Below are 6000 nucleotides of genomic sequence, written 5' to 3'. Positions count from 1 at the left end.
CTTGATCTTGATAACCCTAAGTGTGTATGAAGCTAAACACTTCTAGATCCCACAAAAAGATGCAATACACAACCAAAAAAAGACTTAAAAAATGTAGCTAGGGTTTTTCCTTTTATACTTGAAGTAAAACATAAAACCCTACACGTCAAACGGGCTTAGGCTGAATTGGAAAATTTGCAGAAAAATAATTCTGCACGTGGTTCGATCGATCGAGTCTTGCAAAATTACACCAATAATTTATGCAATCACTCGATTTCAATTTGACAAATAATCACACTTTGAGCAAGCCTAAACCTAGACTCTATGTTTTGATCATGGTTTGCCAACACATTACATTATAAAGTTATAATACATTAGTTCCTAAAGTCTTAGACCCTAACAAACTCCCCCTTTGGCAATCCATGACAAAACACATTACACCCAAGTAACACAAAATAGCCCATTCAAATTAAACAGCCCTAAATACAATTCAACCTAATTACTATCTATTAGTTACCAATGTAGACAGCAGCCTCGACTGAATTAACTTGTAAATTCCTGAAACACTCAACAAACACATAAACGCATGTGTGAAAAATGCAAGCAAACCAAAATAAATTCTTGATTTCACAAAACAACAACTTAAAGACATATACCATGAATAACCTCATAATATAAATCAATAACCAATATACCATATGTGAAACAAGAAACAATAAAAGAAACTAAAACATAAAACATAGTGTCTCCCCCTAACATATACAACCCATAAAAGGTAAATACAACAAAAACCAAAATAAATACATCACAAGCCAAAATAAATACATTAAAGCTCCTAGATACAATCTAAAGGCGGAGGCTCATCATCAAAAGGTGGAGGCTACGGAGTAGGATCTCAAGCACTCGCTAAATAACATGAGATACATGTGTAGTGTATGCAACTAGCAATAACATGAGATACATGTGAGGTGATATATAGATAGTAATCTATCACATTTTCTACAATATTCATCACATAAGTTTGATAGAAACTATCACATAAAGAGTTACATCATATAACTCTCACATCTCCTAGAAAACAAGTTTGCAATAATGTAAGTTTCTTGTTTTGCCTCATAATGTACACACAAATTTTATTTCATTGTGAAATTATTAGATTAGCCAGATAATGTACACACCAATTTTATTTCATTGTGTCATCTTTATTATAGCCCAATAATGTACACACCAATTTTATTATTAATCCTAGGCTACACCTTATGTTCTTTTTGTGCATGTGCTACACTTTCTTGAGTACAAAATCTTATGATATGCACTAAGATGTTCATGATTGGCTAGTAAATAGTGGTGAGATGGTTATTTATGCATTTCTCATTAAGTTCTAGTCCTAACAATCAAAAGAATGTGACTTCAAAATTGAGATCATGTGATCAAAAACTATAAACAACTCCCACACAACATGCACTACATAGCTAAAACTAGTAAAGTGCGGTAATAAAAAGCTCATCCAAGCTAAACAAGGTACACATGGCATGTTATGTAAAGATAGAATGGCTAGCCTTGATTAAAAATCCAAGAGATATGATACAAAACACATTTTTTCCCTTTTTTTTTATATATATTTTCAAAAGCAATAGCAAAAACAACCTATCATGAAATGTATGAATGTTATGCAATGCAAATCCTAAAAAAAAAAAAAAAAATTCAAGAGAAGAATGGTCACAAAGATTAGAGAGATGAAGCACAAGAATCATGTCAGAAAGACTCAATTAGATTGAGCATTTTACATCCAAAACTTTTTAGATGCAACTCTAGCATTGGAGTTATTATTCATATGAGAATGATGAGCAACTCCAGGATTGGTATAAAGGTTCAATGCCTTTACCAACTCAACAATGAATACAATGGGATCTTGTGCTTGAGACATAGGTACTCTTAGTTTATTTGCTCGCTTTACAACTTTCAATTTGAAACAGTTTGGGCAAATATGCCCAGCCTTTCCACAAAAATGACAAACCCAAAGAGGTCTATCATGCTTCTTGTCCATAGGAGGGTTGAGATTCTTAGGCTTAGATTCTTTAAGATCAATCCTAATCTTCCTAGGAGGTGGTGTGTAACTTCTACTAGTTTGACAAATTCACTCTTGGAGGACTCAGAAGAAGAAACGAAGTTTATGGAATGAGTTTCAGACACAAAGATGCTATCTACAAAACCTAGACTAGTTTTGTCCAAGGGAGACTTCTGAACACTCAACATGTGATCAAGTTTAAAACTAGCAGACCTATTAGTTTGTTCTCTAGCAACAGATAGTTCTAGTTTTAAGTTCTTGTTTTATCAAGCAACAATATGTTCTCAGTCTTCACCTTATCAATCAAAGCAATAGCATCAAGCAATTTTAACAATAAATTTTTTCTTTTCAAGTTCAAGAGAAGCAATTTTCTTTAAACCTAAATCAACATTCATAGTATCTTTTGCAGCAACCTTGCAAAGCTTGTTAAAAGCTTCTTGCAAATTAGCATATTCAAAGATTTCCCCATCAAAAGGGTTCTTTTCAACCACAACACTTTCATCAACTACAACAGTAGCTGTGAAAGCAATGAAGTTTCCATCTTTATCACTATCAGACTCATGATCAGAAACCCCATCATCACTAAGGGTTACAGCTATAGCCTTACCCTTTGATCTCAAGAATGTAGGACATTCTGATTTCACATGACCATATCTTTGACAACCAAAACATTGTTGATGTAGAGAGCCAAAACATTCTAGGTTCAGCATTGTTCTTACCTTTTGCCCTTCTGTTGTTGTTCCTAAAAAAGTTTCTAAAGTTCTTGGCAAGATAGGCAATCCATTCTCATCAACATCATCAATTGATTTAAGAGCCATAGATTTGGATTTGTTTGTCTTGGGTAGATTTTACTTATAGGACTGGAGAGATCCTACAAGCTCATCAACAGGGATGGAGTCCACATCCTTGCTTTCAATAATGACAGTCACTTTGGGTCTCAAGTCCTCAGTCAAGGATCTAAGTATCTTCCTAACAATCTTAGGTTGATCATAGATTTCACCCAAATTATAAGCAGAGTTAACAATATCATTCAGTTTAGCATAGAATTCATCAAAACATTCATCATCAGACATTCTAATATTTTCCAAATCTAGTAGTTAACTGCTGTAGTTTATTAATCTTAACTGCCTTTGTGCCTTCATGCACAGTTTGGAGAATATTTCATGTTGTATGAGCAACCTCAACATTTGAGATTCTCTTGAATTCCTCCATAGAAACAGAATTAAAAATAGCATTCATGGCTTTGCTATTAAAAGCGTCTGCTTTTTTCTGAGAAGTTGACCACTCACTTACAGGAGTAGTCGGTTTCTCCTATCCGTATTCAATGGAGTTCCAAACTCCCTCATCAATAGATTTCAAGAATGCTTTCATCCTTACTTTCCAATAAGCATGGTTGTTACCATCAAAGTGAAGTAGGATCACAAGAGAGCTAACCTACTCTGATACCACTTGTATGTTTTTAGACCTCTTACACACAAGTTGTTTAACCTAATTATTTAGCCAAGTGATTAACTTAGATAAATTATTTAGATCTAGGTTAACACATTCAAATCATATCATGTAAATAGTGCGAAAATATAAAAAACACACGATATGATAACCCAAGAAAACCAAACCGGTAAAAAATCTGGGGAGGATTTAACCTAGCTATCCTCAAGGTAAAACAGATTACTATGAAAGAATTGAAGTTCGTACAATAAGATTTAGACCACTAACATCCTATTGCTACCTCGAGTAGAAAACTTACTACCACGACCACATGATAGCTTCGAGTCTATGGACTACTTCTTTCTTTGATCTTCTGTAGCCACAAGTACTCCTACTTATGATATTCTTTAAGTTTTTTGAGCAGCAACTGAATCGATCACCAAGTTCTTGACGTCAATCTTGATCTTGATAACCCTAAATGTGTATGAAAGTAAACACCTCTAGATCTCACAAAAAGATTCAATACACAATGTAAAAAAGACTTCTAAAACGTAGCTAGGATTTTTTCCTTTTATACTTGAAGTTAAACATAAAACTCTACACGTCAAACGAGCTTGGGCTGAATTGGAAAATTTGTAGAAAAATAATTTTGCATGTGGTTCGATCGATGGAGCCTTGCAAAATTACACCAATAATTTCTACAATCACTCGATTCCAATTTTACAAATAATCACACTTTGAGCATGCTTAAACCTAAACTCTATGTTTTGATCATAGTTTGCTAACACATTACATAATGAAGTTCTAATATATTAGTTCCTAAAGTCTTAGAACCTAACAGAGTTATTAGGAACCTTCTTGGAAATTCTTTGGGTAAAATTACCCAACATGTTAGGGCCCATTTGGATAAGCGCTTTCAAGGACAAAATGTGTGATTGAATCTCAGTTTGGAATTTTTAATTTTATTTACAAAAAAAAAATCATAAGTAATTTTTTTTTTCTAGTAAGTAATAAGATGCTCATTTTATTTGAGATTTTTTTAATAAAAAATATATCAAACTTGTTGTTTTCTATAATAGTTGCACACACATGCAGTAATCTAGAAACACCCCCAAACGATATGTCAGAATAAACCAGTACCGAAATATTTTATTCCAATGGACAAACTAAAATAGAGTTCGAAACGATATTCACAACATTGCTTTGAAGTACGAAAAGTCACACACCATAAACAAGAAAAGAGTCTATAACTATTACGAGTAGCAATTTATTAGAAACATTTTCTTGTGAGGTTATCGTAAACATTTTGAAAATTTTATAATGGAATAAGATCTTCTATATTTCAAGTTCTCTCAATTACGTCTATTTTCATGATTAAGATTTAATTGTTAATAAACTATTATGTCATTTAAAATTTTAAATGAAAGGATAGTTTGGTACTTTTTTAGATTTGTATCATTGAATCATGAAATGAACCCAAAGAATCTTTGGTGACAAGGGAATTGGCACACGCCAATGTAGATGGACCGTAGTGAAGTTAATACTAGTCAATATGAGAGAATGGGTCAAATCCGTGTTCATTCTTGCCTCCATAAAATACCTTCCTTGTGAAGGAACACGGATTTGTACAGTTCAACAAGGATGGTATTTTACGGAGGCAAGAATGAATATAAATTTGATCCATCAGATATTATTTTGTATAAATGATAGCATATAAAAAATTAGATGAAATTTTTAACACATGCAGATTTTTTTTTCTTTTTCTTTCTTGGATTTAACGGAAAATAGACTATTATCACATTATATTATTTAAAATTTTAAGTGATGTGATAGTCCAACACGTTCTTAGATTTGCAATATTAAATTTAAATGAGGGAACGAGCCCACTTCAAAGGAATTGACCGTAAGGAAACTTCTGTGCCAAACACAAACATGCCGACGTAGATGGGCAGTAGTAAAGTCAATACTAATAAATACGAGAGAGCGGGTCAAATTCAAAAAAATGGAAATTTTAGGAGAGTGCCAATTAATGCAGTAAATGTAAACCACATGTTAAGAGCATCGAATCAAATCAAAGTCAATGAAGAAAATCCTGATGTCTTTGTTTCCAGCAGTAGAATAGAGAAAGAGTCTCTTCACACAGACTGCAAAGAAAATATAATAAAGGACTCATGTAGATTTGTCATTATACAAAATCATCATTCACCTCATAGTTTATCATTTATGCTACAAAGTGTTCCACTGCCCATACTTATAACAAAATATTCCAAATGCAAATCTTCCTCTACCAGTAAATTTGACATAATACAGTTTATCATTTATACTACAAAGTGTATCAATTATAAACTCCTAATACTATGGCTTTACAAATATCTTCTCTCCTTGACATGGTGAGTGGCTTCCACGCGGGTGGGTTTGAGAAATGGCGAGTGGCTTTCACCTTTTAGGAACTGTCTTGGCAATTCTTTGGGTAGAATTACCCAACATGTTGGAGCCCATTTGGATAAGCATTTTCAAGGACATAA

The sequence above is a fragment of the Castanea sativa genome, chromosome 8 (genome assembly GCF_040712315.1).
Source record: "Castanea sativa cultivar Marrone di Chiusa Pesio chromosome 8, ASM4071231v1".
NCBI classification, from domain to species: Eukaryota; Viridiplantae; Streptophyta; class Magnoliopsida; order Fagales; family Fagaceae; genus Castanea; species Castanea sativa.
The sequence above is the reverse complement of the archived record's forward strand: the minus strand, read 5'-3'. Positions refer to the sequence as shown.